The sequence below is a fragment of the Saimiri boliviensis genome, chromosome 21, assembly GCF_048565385.1.
Source record: "Saimiri boliviensis isolate mSaiBol1 chromosome 21, mSaiBol1.pri, whole genome shotgun sequence".
NCBI classification, from domain to species: Eukaryota; Metazoa; Chordata; class Mammalia; order Primates; family Cebidae; genus Saimiri; species Saimiri boliviensis.
Genome location: NC_133469.1, coordinates 3,304,161 through 3,320,929, shown reverse-complemented (window position 1 = coordinate 3,320,929; position 16,769 = coordinate 3,304,161). Strand labels below are relative to the sequence as shown.

The following is a 16,769-nucleotide window of genomic DNA, read 5'->3' as shown; positions in this document are numbered from 1 at the left end:
TCCCACCGGGAGAGGGGTCATGAAGTCAGCAGGCCTGAGCGTGCACTTCTGACCCAGGAGAGGCAGGGAGAGGGGACGTTCCCAGGCTGCTTTGACCTCTGGCTGCGTTTCTCCAGGCACATCCCGTGGGACGCTTGGGGTCCATGGGCCCCAGGCCCTTGGCTTTCTCTTCCTAGGAGACCTGCTGCCTCTAAAGTTTCAAGCTGGAAGGTCCCGTGTCCGCTGGGAGGGGCCTCGGGCAGGGGAAGTATCTGTGCGATTTCTTTCTCCGCCCTGCCCAAAGCCACACGTCAGGGGCCAGCTAGGCCGGACCTGGGGCTGATGGCTAGTGTGGACGTTCCCACACTTTCTGGGAAAGGCCTGGGGCACCCCAAGCCCCAGCCTCTTGCCTGGTCCCCAGAGAGACACATTCTTGATCTCCAGGCGCTGCTGGGTCCTGGCAGAAAGTTGTTGGGAAGACGGAGCCAGGTTTTTCAGCTCACACCTTGGTCCGTAAGCCCCGCCCCGCACGAGCTCCCCTCGCTCCCCGCCCAGCCTCCCCCGCGGTGAGGGGCTTGGAGCAGGACAGGAGGCCACATCGCGCTCCAAGGGGGTTCACGTTCCCGGGAGAATCTCTGCCCCCTTGGAGCCCCCGGGGATCAGCTGTGCTGCATCGTAGCTGAGACCACGAGAGGCGGGAGGCTGAGAGCTCACAGCGGAGCCGAGACAGGCTCGGAAGAAGCAGCAGACCCAGCTGGTGCCAGCAGGGCACGGGGGTGAGTGGGGAAGGAGGCTCGTGGCCAGGGCTGTGGGGGAGATAGTGGGCTCTGAGCAGGTGCAGAGGGCGGGCACACGGCCATGGTTCACGGGGGAAGAATCGTCTCTGGGGAAAGGCAAGATCTGTGTGGACTCTCCAGGGCAGGGAGCGTCCACCCTCTCCCCAGGTGGGCAGTGCCAGCCCCGCCCTGCCCCCCAACCTCAGCCCTCGTTCTCCCCTCAGCCCTGACCTCCTCTCTGTCCCACAAAGCGCTGTCAAAACCCCCGGGGCCAGTGCGCTCCTACCCCCTCCCTCCTCCCTCGCCCTCAGGCCGCACAGCCATGGTCTCTAAGAAACCCTGGCTCTGAGGCCAGCGTTGGGGTTCAAGTCCTGGCTCTGCCTCCTGTAGGCTCTGTGGCCCTGGGCAGGCTGAGGACTCCAGCTAGCCTCGGTTTCCTCACCTGGAGAATAGGGGTGATGGTGTCGAATTGCCGTGGTTTTGTGGGGCTGCTGTAACGAATGACTGCCAACCCCGGGGACTTAAAACCACTAAATTCATTATCTCGCCTATCTGAAGCCAGAAGTCCGAAATCAAGGCGTTCGCAAGGCCGTGGCCCCTCTCCACGCTCTGGGGAGGTCCTTCCTTTCCTCTTCCACGTTCTGGTGGCCAAATGCATTCCTTGGCTGGTGGCCGCATATCTCAGTCTCTATTGTGCCATCACACGGTCTCTCTCTCTTCCTAGTGTCTGTCTAAATTTTCCTTTTCTTATGAAGTCGCCGGTCATTGGATTAGGGGCCACCCTATGCCAATATGTCCTCATGTTCACCTGGTCACTTGATCAACTTGCAAAGACCCTATTTGCACATAATGTCACATTTTCAGGTTCCTGGCTGTTCATATAATTCATGGGAGGCCAGGGCCGGGCCCGGTGGTTCATGCCTGTAATCCCAGCATTTTGGGAGGCTGAGGCAGGTGGATCACTTGAGGCCGGGAGTTGGAGACCAGCCTGGGCAACATGGCAAAACCCTATCTCCACTAAAAATATAAAAATTAGCCAGGCGTGGTGGCAGACACCTGTAATCCCAGCTACTTGGGAGGCTGAGGCAGGAGAATTGCTTCAACCCAGGAGGCAGAGGGTGCAGTGAGCCAAGACTGCACCATTGCTCTCCAGCCTGGGTAACAGAGCGAGACTCTGTCTCAAAAACAAAAAAATTCACGGGAGGCTATTGTTTCGCACTCAGCTGAAGTAGGTCCCAGGAGACCAGAATGGAGTCACTCATGCTAAGTGCCACAAAGTCAGATGATACTTTGCAATGGACCGGTTTTCCAAGAAAACAAGCGATTCGCTGCCACAATCCAGGAGACACTGGGTTCCCTGCCTGCATGATGAGAAAGTTCCTTCTGCTTCAGTCCTAGAAAGTAACGTGAAAGCGACCAGTCTGCTTTTCATTCCTCGGCTTTGCTTTCTCCAGCCCTTTCTGCCTATGAAGCCCACCCCATCTGCTCAGCTCTGCACAACGCCCACTCTGTTTTGTAGAAGATGTAGCCTGATTCCAGAATTGCAAATAAAGCCAATTAGATCTTTAAACGACATTTGCTGCGATTTTGTTTTTTTCTTTTTAACAAGTAAGACATGAATTGGGGAAGAGGTGCTATTCAAACCCAGGACGCCGGGGATGCCGGCAGCCTTTAACAGGTGAAAAAGGAGATATCAACATCAACAGAATACGTATGGAAAAAAAAGAAGAAGAAGGAGAAAAAGCAATGAAAGTTGAAAAAGATGAGGAAATGGATTTTCTTCTGGAGCCTCCAGAAGGAGGCTGCCCTGCTAACACCTTGACCTCAGCCTCGTGAAACTCACTTTGGACTTTAACCTCCAGAACTGAAAGAGAATACATTCTGGTTATTTTAAGCCACACAGTTTGTGATAATATCAGTTTGTGATTAAAAACAAAACAAAACAAAACAGCAGGGATAGGAAACCGATGCCAGGTGTGTAGATTTTAATGCTCCTGAAGGCCCCTCCCAGTCTGCTCCCCTGCACCCTCTCGTGCCATCACCAGCGCGGTTAGTTTCGCTGTTCGTCTGCCAGCCCTGCCTAGTGTCCCCTTAGCAAAAAACCTTTCCCATCCTGGAGGCAAAAGTGGCCTCTGGTTGTCATTGTCATTTCTCTGATGAGGAAAGAGGGTACATTTTTACGTTTCTTCTGCTGGTCACATCCTGTTTCCCAAGCTCAGCCCATGCAACCCCTGTGGTCCAGAACCCTCCCTCCCGCTTTGACTGCACAGGGAGTCTGCCCCTTACAGGGAGGAGGGCGGTGCAGGTGCTGGCTGAGGGCAGGATCGGCCTCTGGGAAACAAAGTCCCCACCCGTTCCCACTCTTTACCTGGTGTCAGCTGAGTCCCTTCCTCTGGGGGCCTTTTTTTTTTTTTTTGAGGCAGAATCTTGCTCTTTTGTCCGTGATCTCGGCTCACTGCAACCTCCTGGTTCAAGTGCTTCTCCTGCCTCAGCCTCTAGAGTAGCTGGGATTACAGTTGCCCGCCACCACTCCAGCTAATTTTTGTGTATACATATGTGTGTGAGTGTGTGTGTGTGTGTGTGTGTGTGTATATATATATATATATGTATCTATATATATATATATATATATATATTTATTTATTTATTTTTTTAGTAGAGACGGGGTTTCACCATGTTGGCCAGGCTGGTCTTGAACTCCTGATCTCAGGTGATCCACCTGCCTCAGCCTCCCAAAGTGCTGGGATTACAGGCATGAGTCACTGTGCTGGGGGCCTTTTCTAAGGCACAGCCTCATCTACAGAGGCCACTCCCCACCCCCAGGCTCTGTCACATGTGGCATTCCTGCAGCTTCACTGGGGAGGGGAGTGTCTTTGTCAGGATCCCTTCTCAGCCCACTGTCACCTGTGGAAGCTCCAGGAGCCCCCAGCGGGATCTGCCCTGGGCAGAGAGGACTCTGTCACTCACCGACCCAACTGCCCCCTCCAGCCGGGCTCACACCAGCGTCATGCAGGCTTGAACCCAAGCTCGAAGGTTTTCGAATGAGAAAAGTACTTATTCAGGTTTCCTGATTGTGAATGTGCTGTGGTCTGCACAGATAGTCTGCTCGAGAGATTTGAAACCTCGGTTTTCATGTTTCCCCGGGTCTGGGGTGGCAAGATAGAATTTGTCAATGTTTCCCTAATTCAGCAGGGAGCCTTCTCCCTCAGTGAGCAGTTCTGCTTCCGGCTGGAGGGACCAGCACAAGCTTAGGGGCTCTTGGACCAGTCCCCACGAGGCCACCTCCTGGGCCACACGGCAGGTAGGTCGCCATTTGCTGTGGGTGACACGGGCAATCCGTTCTCCACCGACCAAAGGCCTTTCATTTGCTGCATTTCACCCGCAGGCCGAACGGTCCCAGGCAAGCAATTTGACACCTGACTTGGAACAGTCTGTGAATAAGAAGGTGTGGATGTTCGGGGGGACGACACGCAGTCTGGCGTGAGTAGGCTGTGCGTGGAGAATCCCAGGCCCGGGGAGGAGGGATCTTTTTATTTTAGCCCTCCTGGTGGGATGGCGGGACCACATCTGGCTTTTTCCCCCTTATGAATGTCAGAGTTGATCGCTTTTTCATGGGCCGCTTCGATCAGCCCTTCTGTGAGGGGCACAGTCAAGCCTTTTGGCTGTTTTTCACTGAGCTGTTTCTCTTTTTCTCATGGACTCAGTCAAATACCTCTTTCTGAGCGGCCACTCCCTGGCATGGAGCCGGCCTTCGGGAAGCTGGCAGTCTTCTGAGGAAGACATTTTCATCCTCCATGGGCAGCAGGACCCGAGCTCAGGGCTCAGGAGTGAAGGCCAGGTGGCTGAAGCTTGGCCGGCTGCAGGGGCTAGGAAAGGGTGTTGCAGAAGTCACTGTGGTTGGAGCAAACCAGGGTCGTGAGCCCGGGCAGGGAGTGGGACTCGCCCTACCCCCGCACCCTGCCCCCTGGCTACCTAGTCATGAACTTCTTGGAGAGGGAAGGAGCCATCCAAGATGATGCTGCGACTTCTGCTTAGATGACCCAGAAAATGGGGACAGGGGTGGGGACAGGGGGCAGTAGGTGTAGGATTCTGTCTTGGACACAGTGGGTTTCGAGGCTGATTGAACATCCACATCTAAGCGGAGGTGTTGCGCAGACAGGTGGATGAGCCAGGAGGTGAGGCGAGGGTCTGGGAGGGACACCCATCTGGGAGCCATCAGCATATGGCTGGCTTAGAAGCCTTGAGACTGGATGAGATGATCAGGCTGAGAAGACCAGGCAGTGCAGAGGGATGAGCAGAATCCGAAGAGCACAGGCTTCACACAGACCCAGGTGTAGACACTGGCTAGGCAGGAGGCACCACCCAAGGCTCTGAGGGGGCAGCCAGGGGTAGGAGAGACCCAGGCAAGTGTGGGGCCTGGGGGACCTGGGGCAGACACTATGTCACGGAGGAGGAGAGGCTGCCTTGGACAGAGCAAAGCAGCAGCAGCCAGGAGGCACCTGGAGACCCTCATGAGACCACCAGCAGCTGGTTGAGACCCGCACTAAGGGAGTAGCAGCTGGGGGTGGCACTTTCTAGAACTTCTGCTTTCAGGGAGACCAGGGGAATGGCTTAGATCCCTGGGTTCCCCTTTTTCTGGGTGGGAGGAAGTAGGACAGGCTGTGTGCTGATGGGGTGATCAGGAAAGAGGAGAGACATACGCTGCAGGACCGGGGGGAGGAGGGCGGCCTCACCTGTGGCTCGTTTCCTCAGTGAGGAATGAAGCAAGCTCACGGGCCCTGGGAGGCCTTCAGGGGTGGGGAGCGGTGACGTCGGCCTTTGCAGGGGAGGGACGCAGGTCTCACTCCCACACGTAAGGGGCCGGCGTTTCCCCTTTGCGCCTGGCCGTCCCTCCTGACCAGGATGAGCAGAGCTAGAACCCCTGCGTGTGCAGCGGAATGGCTGCAGCATGACTTGGGGAAACAGTTCCTCACTGCTGGACGTTTCAGTAGTTTTCAAGTTGTCTTTATTGAGAATAACATGATCGTCCAGACGTGACGGCTCACACCTGCAATCCCAGCACTTTGGGAGGCCGAGATGGGTGTATCATCTGAGGTCAGGAGTTCGAGACCAGCCTGGCTAACATATCAAAACCCCGACTCTACTAAAAATACAAACATCAGCCAGGCATGGTGACGGGCGCCTGTAGTCCCAGCTACTTGGGAGGCTGAAGCAGGAGAATCGCCTCAACCCTCATGGCAGAGGTTGCAGTGAGCCCAGATCACACCACTGCACCCCAGCCCAGGTGACAGAGTGAGATTCTGTCTCAATGAAGTAAATAAATAACGCTATGAACGACGTGCACATTTATCTTTGTGTGCCTGTGGAGTCATTCACGGAACGGTCTCTGACAGTGGCCTTTCTCATTTGGGAGAGCGTGAGCGATGACCCTCTGGACGGTGCTGGCCCTCCACAAAGCTGAACCTATTTATCCACCGTCCCAGTGACACGGGCAGTGTCAGATCTCCCGGCGGGGACTCCATCCCTTGACCTGCCGGCGTTCTGATGCGTGAGAACTAACGTGGCGTTTCCTTCGTTGACAGTTCTCTGAACGCTGGTGACGTTGGGCATGTCTTGCTTTTTCTCCTTCAATATTTTACCCATTTTTCTACTGGGGTGTTTGCTTTTTCTTACTGTCTTCTAGCACACGCTCCACAAAAGGAGGCTACTGAGGCTTTGCGATGCGTGTGAAAAGCGCTTCCTCTTCCTCGGAAATGTGTCTTTCTGCTTTGTTTTCCTTCTGCCAGAGACGAGCTGTCCACTCCTGTGCAGATGATGCCGTCAGCTTCTCTATTGTGGAAACTTGAATGACTCCAGGATGCTCAGATGATCCTGGGGCCATGAGACCCCTTACCCCCTGGACACCCACAGTGACACCCACCACGACGCAGGGAGCTGCCTCTCAAGGTCTCACGCCTCCCAGCAAGCAGCCCAGTGATGGCCCATCAGCCCCCGCCTCTGTCTGGGACGCCTCTGCAGGGCCGCCCCAGCCCTGGCACTCTGGCAGGAACCCTCGAGGCCAGCTTTGCCCCCCGTTAGAAACAAATTTTCAGTGCTGCAAAAGAAATAGCACTGGAATGTAAATTTTCTCGGCAAGGCAAAGAAGGGTGTGTCCCACAGACGGAGCGACGGCCAGATCACCACGAACAAAGGAAAGCGGAGGTTTTTATTTTCAACGCAGTGGGCTGCTACTACTGTGTCCTGTCTCCACCGGCTGGACCTGGCCTGCGCACTCTAAACTGGCCCCGGCTGGCTAAGTTGATGGGTGCAGGGAGGGGGTTACACTGGTGGGAAGGACAGTGTGGGGGGAGGAGCCGTTGTGGCAGGAGGGGAAATTTGCAGAGTGAGTGCAATGTGGGGCCCGTAGACAAGGGCTGGCAGGGAAGTTGCTGACTGAGACCAGGGCAGGGAGACACAGGGGAAGACGAAGTCTGGCCTTGAAAGCAGGGAACAAAGAAACTTAAACAAGCCAAACCTTTGAAGAAGAACTTCTTAGTTATTTAACACCCCGTCCAATCCTCCTCTTCCTCCTCCTCCTGCAGAGGCATGTCAGCGTCCAGGGACTGCTGTCATAAAACATCACAAACTGAGGCTTAAACAATGGACATTTATTCTCTCCCAGTTCTGGAGGCCAAAGTCTGAAACTGAGGCATCAGCAGGACCTGCTCCTGTTCAAGGCTCTAGGGAAGGACCCTTCCTGCCTCTTCCAGCTGCTGGGGGTTCCTTGGCTCATAGGCACATTCCTCTAGTCTCTGTCATTGTCACATGGGCTTCTGCTCTCTGTCTTCCTCTTTCTGTCTCTTCTAAGGACACTTAAGAGTCTTTAATTACATCTACAGAAACCCCCACTTTCCCGTTCACTGGTTCCAGGAGTTAGGATATGTATAGATCTTTCTAATCTTTATTTATTTATTTATTTATTTTTGAGATGAAGTTTTTACTCTTGTCGCCCAGGCTGGAGTACAATGGCACAATCTTGGCTCACTGCAACTTCTGCCTCCCGGGTTCAAGTGATTCTCCTGCCTCAGCTGCCGGAGTAGCTGGGATTACAGGCATGTGCCACCAGGCCCAGCTAATTGTATTTTTAGTAGAGACAGTGTTTTGCGGTGTTGACCCAGCTGGTCTCCAACTCCTGACCTCAGGTGATCCACCTGCCTTGGCCTCCCAAAGTGCTGGGATTACAGGCGTGAGTCGTCGCACCCGGCCTGGACAGCTCTTTCTGAGGCTCACCACTCAACCCACAGCAGACGCCAAGAGCTCCCTCCTCACCATGGCCTCCCGCTCCAGATTCCCATCTCGGTTCCTGGGGAACCCAACCTGAGATGCTGCCCCTCCTCCAACCCTATGAGACTAAGGGACAGTCGTGGAAGGGGACAAAGCCTAGCCCCCTGAGCGGAGGGTCCCAGCCCCAGGCTCTCACCCGTCTTGCTGTGTGAACTCAGACAGCTCCCCTCCTCTTTCGGGGCCCCTTAGGTTCCCGTTTTTAGTGGAAGGATTTCTGGATGCCCCTTGGGACTTTTCTGCCCTCCTGGGATCAGATGAGGCTCATACACACAGCAGGGTCATTCGGCCCTTGGATCCTGAGCGGCGCGTGAAGTGGGACCCTCTTCCCGGCTGGGGGTAGGACTGGGGAGAGATGCGACCCCAGGCCTGGCACCCAGAGAGCCGAGACCAGGCCCCCTCCCGCCCTCCCCACCCAGTGCTCCTGAACAGCTCCGATGTCATTCATAATTGTCGCCTTCTCCCACAATGAAAGCCACCAAGCGAGAAACCAGGATTTCTTTTCTAAAACTGCTTTTCTGCGTTCTTCGACAGAGGCTGCGGTGCCTGGGCATGATTAATTCACAGCCTGCTGACCGGCGGGTGGAAGGCAGGGCTGGGAGAGAAAACTCTAGAAAACAGTGGAGACACAGTGAGGGCTGAAAACATGCTGCCCCAGATGCGGGCGTCCAGACCGGCCGTGGCTAGCGGACCAGAATAAACACATACAAATCCAGCTTGTGGGAAAACGGCTTTGCAGGCAGCAGAACGGGAAGCCCCCACGGCTTCGTCTTTGCTACTGCACGTAAGTGCAGAGCCCCAGATACGCCAGACCAGAGGGAGCTTTTTGGGTTTCACTGAGGTCCCTCAGGCCTCTGGGACACCTGGAGCCAGGTGGCACAAACAAAATCGCAGGGGCGAAGAGTCCTTTCCAGGTGGTGGAAAAGAAATCGCTTAGCTGAGCTTCTAAACCAGGCGTCCCAAACTACGGCCCGGGCCGCATGCGGTCCCCTGAGGCCATTTATCGGGCCGCCCACCGCACTTCAGGAAGGGGCACCTCTTTCACTGGTGGCCAGTGAGAGGAGCACAGTATGTGGCGGCCCTCCAACGGTCTGAGGGACAGGGAACCGGCCCCCTGTGTAAAAAGTCTGGGGACGCCTGCTCTAAACAGTGGGGACAATGCTTCCTAGATTGTAAACCAGTAATGAGGACCAAGGACATGCTTTGAAAATCTGTGATTTCTCTCCGGCAATTCCCCTTCAGGGTTTTATCCTGAAGAATCACGGGTGATGTGTGCAGAGCCACAGGGGCGAGGCACTGCTGTAGGACACGTGACATTGGAGCCAACCTCAGCCACCAGCTGCAGGTGCCCGTGAAGAAAAGCACAGACCGTTTATGTGACGGGATCTTAGGCCATCAGTATAAATCATCTTGCACAGAATATTACTGTTAGGAGAAACATGAGAACATGGTGTGTGGTCCTGCGTCGGGAAGCACCATGGCTGTGGTGGGGGGAGTCGGGGTGGCAGGCCTCGGGGAGCACCCTGGTGAGAGGGTCCAATTAACTGGAGCTCAAACCGTGCCACCATGCCCAGCTAATTTTATTTTTGTATTTTTAATAGAGATGGTGTTGGAAACAGATGCTTGGTGCCACACAGAAAAATTAGCATTGAGACAAAGGATCTCTCAGCAAAGCCAATTTTACCTCCTTCAGGAAGGGCACCCTCGCCAGCCATTTTGCCATGAGAGTACAGTGAACAGAGGAAAGCAGACAGATTCATCCCTGACACATTGGGGTCGTCCTCACGGCTGTGTCTGATCTCCACTGGTGGGAGTCAGACCTCAGAATCTCAACTAAAACCCAATTGGCTAATAACTTCCAACTTTTCTAAACAAGGAAAAGTCATGGAGATCAAAAAGGAAGTTCAGGGGCAGAGGCTGTGAGCACGTCCAGCGCAGGGATCCTGGTTAAGGCAGGGGACCTAGAATGTCCTGCGTGCCTGTGAGCGTGTCTGACAGCTGCAGAGAGTAGGACTTAATAACGAGCTGTTAGCAAGAAGAGAGAGAGAGTGCATTCTTTAACAAGGAAGGAAACTCTGAAGAGGGACTTTTCTACTTCCCACAGATGGGGCTTCACCATGCTGGTCCCGCTGGTTCCAAACTCCTGACTGCAGCTGATCCACTCTCTTTGCCCTCCCAGAGTGCTGGGATCACAGGCGTGAGCCACTGCACCTGGCCTGTTTTCAGTGATTCTTAATTGCATTGTTGGCGCTGTGGTGGGGTGGGGGCCACGGACAGGATCTGGATTATAGCAATCTGAACCGCGGACACTACCAGCGCTTACCGCGTGCCAGGCCCAGCTCTAAGGCTTTTCGTTGCTGTATGTCAGCCCACTGTCGATCCCACTGAGGGGGAGATGCCTGTCTTTTTGCGTAGCACCAAGACAGAACAACAAATGTTGCCAATTAACCTGCAACACGCCATTCACTGTCAGGTGCCCTCTGGCTTCAGAAGTGTGAAAAAAATGAGTCCTATAATCCGTTAAATAGCATCGTTGTGAACTTAGGCTTCACAGTGGTCCTTGCAGGCGGGAAATGTTATTCCCATGATACAGGTGAGAAAACTGAGGCACAGACAAGCTTAGCAGGTTACTGGCCAGCAGCCCAGCTGGCAGAGCTGGGACGGACCCAGGCCTTTGGCCTCTGCTGTGCTCCTCCCTCAAAGGGTCCCACAACTCTGGGGACGAGAACTGGGAGGTTGAAGAAGGCGGGAGGGGGTGGAGAGGCGAGTCAGGAGCCCAGGCAGCCCGCCGCCGGCGTCTCGTCTCGGGGAAGAAAATGCTGTGGCCCTTCCCCCTCACCGTTCCCTTCTGCCTCCGCTCCAGCTCCAGCCTTGTCAGGAGAGTGTCCCACAGCCCTCGCCAGGGGATCCCCTGCGCACAGCTGCAGACTGCTTCGCACCGTGAGTGTCATTTCCCTGGGAGGCTCTCAGAGGCGTGAGGTTTAAGGCAGAACTGGCGAATGGCTTCCATCGCAAACACCAGCCTTCATCCCTTGACAGAGGCTGCCTGGGGCTGTGTTGAGAAGGGTTCCGAGGCTCAGTTGGGACCCTGTGGAAAGCTTCTGGGTGTCCCTGGGGACATTTGTGAGGAGAGGATCAAGGGGGGGCAGTGTTTTCTGGGCGGGGTTAGGGAAGAGCTAGGGACCCTTTTAAAAGGGTAACCCCGAGACCTCTCAACAACAACCCAAGAGAAGGCGAATGGCCTCTGTAAAGCCCAGTCTTCTAGCTGAGCCCAGACACTGAGAGGAGCTAAGAAGGACAGGCCGTCCAAAGTGCCCAAGGCCTCCCCAGGGCCAAGGGCAGCCCGGAGCTCCTGGAACCCCTGAAGAGAGACACCTCGCAGGTGCGGGCGCGTTTCCCGCAGCCAACGCTGAGCGGAACAGACCGGGCCGGTCATCGTCTGGCTTCTAGAATTAGCTAGAAGTTTCTACCTGCAAACGAGGAGGGCGGTGTGGGTGTGAGGGTGTGGCAGCATGGTGGGGAGCTTGACTCATACCCAGCAATGTCTCCCATGGGGCGTGCGACCCCTCTGCATCCCTGGGTGAGCCGCCCGCTCCGCCACCACGGCGGGCCAAGCTCCAAGTCACCCGCACGTGGCTGCTGTGATTGTCCTGGTTGCCGTGGCAATCCGCATTTGTTCGGCTGATTGGGCACAGCTTTTCTCACGTGGTCCTTCTCCATGCCACGAGATGGTATCGCTGTTGCCACCATCACCGTCACCGTCACCGCCCAACAGGAGGAGTGAGGCTCGGACAGAAATGTGGCCCCCTGAGACAGGTGGCCTTTGCACCCAGAACCGACCGCCGTCCGCTGCTCCTGGGCCGTCTGTGCCGTCAGCTCACGCCCCTCCCAGACAAGAGCCCTGGGGGTGGTCACTGCAGAAGCAGCTCTCTAGAACATTCTAGAGGTTGGCTTTTGGGACACTTATTTTCATCTTAAGGAAGGGCTGGTATATTTTTAGGATGGGCAGACTTCCCAGGGTTCCGTCAGCCAGTCCGTGGTACCCGAGTCCAGAGCTTCCCTCCCTCCCTTGCAGAACAGGAAGGTGGACAGAGGCCCCACTCCTGCGCCCGGGGTCTTCCCCTGGATCCCAAGGGTCTTAGACTAAGGTCAGGCTTATCCGCAAGTGAGATTTCTATTTCCCGACTGCCTCTGGGAAGAAAAGAAAACAAATACCAGTTGTGGGCAGAATTGTCGGAAGAACGCTGTCACCCTTGCTCTGGAGTTCACAGTTAATTACGCCCGCAAAGAGGAGGAGCCCACCAGCCATGAATCATGCCATCTCTGGGGACCCGGGCACCTGCTAACCCAGGAGAGAGGGTCCCAGGGAGCGAGCGGAGGAGGTGGCACGTGCTCCTGCTGAGGCTGCCCGGCAGGTTTGCAACCCTGAGAAAACCTTACGATCATCTGGGCTGCCCTTCCAAGGATGGCTGCCAGCCTGCTCCAGTGAAACTTACGTACTTAGGGTGGGGGCGGGCACCAGTACCCACATTTTTTAAAGCTCCCCAGTGATTTCTCCATGCAGCCAGGATCAACAAGTGCGGATGGGTGCTGCATGCACGGGGGGCTGCCCACTGCCCACTGGTGCCAGCCCTGCCTGCCCCCTGCCCATGCCCAGACTCTCTTGTCACCACGGGTTCCTCCTTGAGGCTGCACCAAGGTTGTCCCAGGGCTGCTGGCGGCCTGGAGCTCCCGGAACCCTCGGGGAGGAGAACATAATGCGTGCCCTGACCTCCACCTCACAGGCCTGTTCCCATCGGCTGCCCACGCCTCTCCCTGGCCCCTGCTTCCTGCTCTCCGGATTCCCGGCTTTCAGGCCCGACTGCTGAGCCTCTTGCCATGTTTCCTCTGTCCTGGGCCCAAGGGTGGGAGCATGAGTAAGCCCCGGACAGACACAGCCCAGTCAGGAAAGGGTGTGGTTTAGCTCCATCTGGAGGGACAGAAAATGCAGATGCAAAGGGAGCGGGCGGCTGAGGAAGGCGGCTGCACAGCAGTAGCCAAGGGCTGCGGGACGGAGCCCCACCTGCACTATTTCTTTTCTTTTTTTTTTTTTGAGACCGAGTCTCGCTGTCTTGCCCAGGCTGGAGGGCAGCGCTTCTATCCTGGCTCACCGCAACCTCCGCCTCCCGGGTTCACGCGATTCTCCTGCCTCAGCCTCCTGAGTAGCTGTGACAACGGGCACGTGCTACCACGCCCGGCTAGTTTTTGTATTTTTAGTAGAGATGGGGATTCACCATGTCGGCCAGGCTGGTCTCGAACTCCTGACCTTGTGATCTGATTGCCTTGGCCTCCCAAAGTGCCAGGATTACAGGTATGAGCCACCGCACCCAGCCGCTCTTTCAAGGAAAATGGCTCTCCATGAAGGGATGGTGACCAGGTACCTACCAAGTAACTTACTGATTTCTATTGCTGAATCATATTCCGTTGTAAGGATGTGCCAGGGTCTAGCCACGCACCTACCGTTTCACATTTTTGACAATGATCAAGAATGCTGCTGCACATCGTTGCACGCAGGCTTTTGTATTGGCACAAGTTTTCAGATCCCTTGAGGGTACCCAGGAGGGTGACTGCTGGATGGTATAGCGCACCAGCATTTGGCTTTGTAAGAAACTGCCAAACTGTCTTCCCGAGTGGCTGTGCCATTTGGCATTTCCATCGGCAAGGAATGTGAACACCTGCTGCTCTGAATTCTTGCCAGAGAAAGGTGTTGGATTGAAAAATTCATCACCAACCCCTGTCAGCTGAGAGAGCCTGGAGGTGATGATTCCCTAGTAGAAATGAGCATACTAAATACCTAAATCTGAGTTCCTAATGTCGTTCTCAAATAAAGAAACCAGGACTCCTTGGAGAAAGGCTGATTCTAAGACTGGGGTAGGAAATACACCAGATAAGCCCAGAGCATCTCCTAGTGCCAGAAAATAAAATGTGAAAGAGACACAGGAGCCCCCTGGAAGAGCTGGCAACGATGGAATAATTTGGGCACCAGGAAGCAGCCTTGGCTGTGTGATTACAAGCAAGTAGAAAATAAATATAGGCCAGGCGCGGTGGCTCGAGCCTGTGCTCCCAGCACTTTGGGAGGCTGAGGCGGGAGACTGAGACTATCCTGGCCAACATCATGACCAGTGTAAAAGTGATAATACCTAATATTAATAAATGATGGAATAAGTAAAGAAACAGAGAAAATTGTAGCCTCCCATGCAGAAGGTTTTCAAAGACTTTATGTAGATACTCCATACTTAAGGAGGTGGGGCGTAACTCTCCAAGTGCAGGGGCACATAGCAGCTTTCTTCCGGGGTATAGTATCGAGACGGGAGAAAGGGTAAGTCTGCAGTGAGAAGTGTGACCATCACCACCTTGGTCAGAGGCTCGTGCTCAGCATCAACAGTGACACGCCCTGTTGGGAGGACAGCATTTCACCTTTGCGGGCTTCCTCCTCAAAACCCAAAACCCCACTCCAATCCTGAGAAAAACCCTTTTGAAAATCCCATTAAAAGAATACTTTACAAAATATCTGAGCAGTGACCCTAAAAACCAACAAGTGGCCGGGCACGGTGGCTCACATCTGTCATCCCAGCACTTTGGGAGGCCGAGGTGGTCAGATCACCTGAAGTCAGGAGTTTGAGACCAGCCTGGCCAACATGGTGAAACCCCATCTCTACTAAAAATACAAAAAAATTAGCTGAATGTGGTGGTGCGTGGCTGTAGTCCCAGCTACTTGGGAGGCTGAGGCAGGAGAATCGCTGGAAGCTGGGAGGCGGAGGTTGCGGTGAGCCAAGATCAAGCCACTGGACTCCAGTCTGGGCGACAGAGTGAGATTCTATCTCAAAACAAACCGGCAAGTCATCAAACACGAGCTAAGTCTATCACAACTATCAGGACCAAGGCTAAACTAAAGAGAGGCAGCTGCTGATTATCACATGGTGTCCTGGTGCCATCATGGAGGAGAAAAATGGCTTCAGGAAATCTGAATGAAGTATGAACTTTAGTTACTAATAATGTATCTGTGTTCATTAATTATGACAAATGTACCATACTAAGATATTAATAATAGAGGAAAGTAGATGTATATGAGATCTGTGAGAACTTTCTGTACTCTCTTTGGAATAATTCTGTAAATCTAAAACTGTCTAAAATTTATTTTAAAAAATTAACAGAGAATTCTGGGACAATACCAAACAGTCTCACAAATTAGTCATGAGAGACATGAAGACTTAGATTGGGGAAGAGAAATCTTTGAAGAAGTAATGGCTGAAAACTTGTCAACACTGATGAAAAATATGAAACTAAAATCAAGTAGAATGCATAGAACAAAAAAAAATGCTTTGTCAGATCACATTCAAGCTTCTAAAAAAACATATAAAGATAAGATTTTAGAAGTAGCCAGAAAATAGGTCACATCACATACGGGAAAACACAATAAGAATATACATGATGGACTTTTTTTTTTTTTTTTTTTTTTTTTGAGAAGGAATCTCATTCTGTTGCCCAGGTTGGAGAGCAGTGGTGCAATCTCAGCTCCCTGCAACCTCCACCTCCCGGGTTCAAGTGGTTCTCCTGTCTCAGCCTCCCAAGTAGCTGGGATTATAGGCTCCTACCACCATGCCCAGCTAATTTTTGTGTTTTCAGTAGAGGTGGGGTTTCATCATGTTGGCCAGGATGGTCTCGAACTCTTGACCTCAGATGATCTATCCACCCCAGCCTCCCAAAGTGCTGGGATGACAGGCGTGAGCCACCACGCCTGGCCATGATGGACTTAAGCAGAAACAATGGGAGACAAAAAGAGAGGGATGATAGCTTTAAAGTTTTGAAAGAAAAAAAAAAGTCTGTCAATCTAGGATTCTATAATCAGGAAACGTAGTCTTCAAAAATGAGAGTTAAATAAAGAAATCTTTAAATAAAACAGAAGTGAAGAGAATTCCAGCAAAACCACAATTTAAAAAATGCTGCAGGATGTCTTTTGGGTCAAAACTTAGAGAAATGAATGAAGAGTACCAGAAATGGCAAATAAACGGGCAAATACAGGGGCTCGCTTCTTTCTCAGCTTTACTTAAAAGATATCTTACTATATGTATTAGTCTGTTCTTATGCTGCTGATAAAGATATACCCAAGACTGGGTCATCTGTAAATGAAGAGAGGATTAAGGGACTCAGTTCCATGTGGCTGGGGAGGCCCACAGTCATGGTGGAAAGGCGAGTCTTACATGGCGACAGACGAGAGGATGAGAACCAAGTGGAAGGATTTCCCCTTGTGAAACCATCAGCTCTCATGAGACGTATTCACTACCATGAGAACGGTACGGGGGACCCCCCCCACCTCCATGATTCAATGCTCTCCCACCTTGTCCCTCCCCAACACATGGGAATTACGGGAGCGAAATTCAAGATGAGATTTGGGTAGGGACACAGCCAAACCATATCACTATATGATCAAAATTAAGGGTAAGGTAGGGCTTATAATATATGTAAAAATAAATGAGGATATGAAAACGATGGCTCAGGGTCAGGTGATATGACACCATTGTCTTTGTGAAATGAGAAGTATGAAGTGATAAGAGGAAGCAGAAATCGTGAAGTTCAGGTGTGAAGGATGAACAGGGGCTCACAATATGCTTTGATAAGGGTGCATATTGATGCCCCCAGAAAAAAACACTTAAA

The 16,769-nt window shown here is 53.3% G+C and overlaps 1 long non-coding RNA gene across 1 annotated transcript; it reads left to right on the top strand.

Annotated features, from left to right (window-relative positions):
* Positions 1-306: 306 nt before the first annotated feature.
* LOC141582589 (uncharacterized) lies at positions 307-2,330 on the top strand. The gene is made up of 2 exons (XR_012515460.1): positions 307-755; positions 1,979-2,330. It is a non-coding gene; the product is annotated as an uncharacterized LOC141582589 (long non-coding RNA).
* The last annotated feature ends 14,439 nt before the right edge of the window (positions 2,331-16,769 follow it).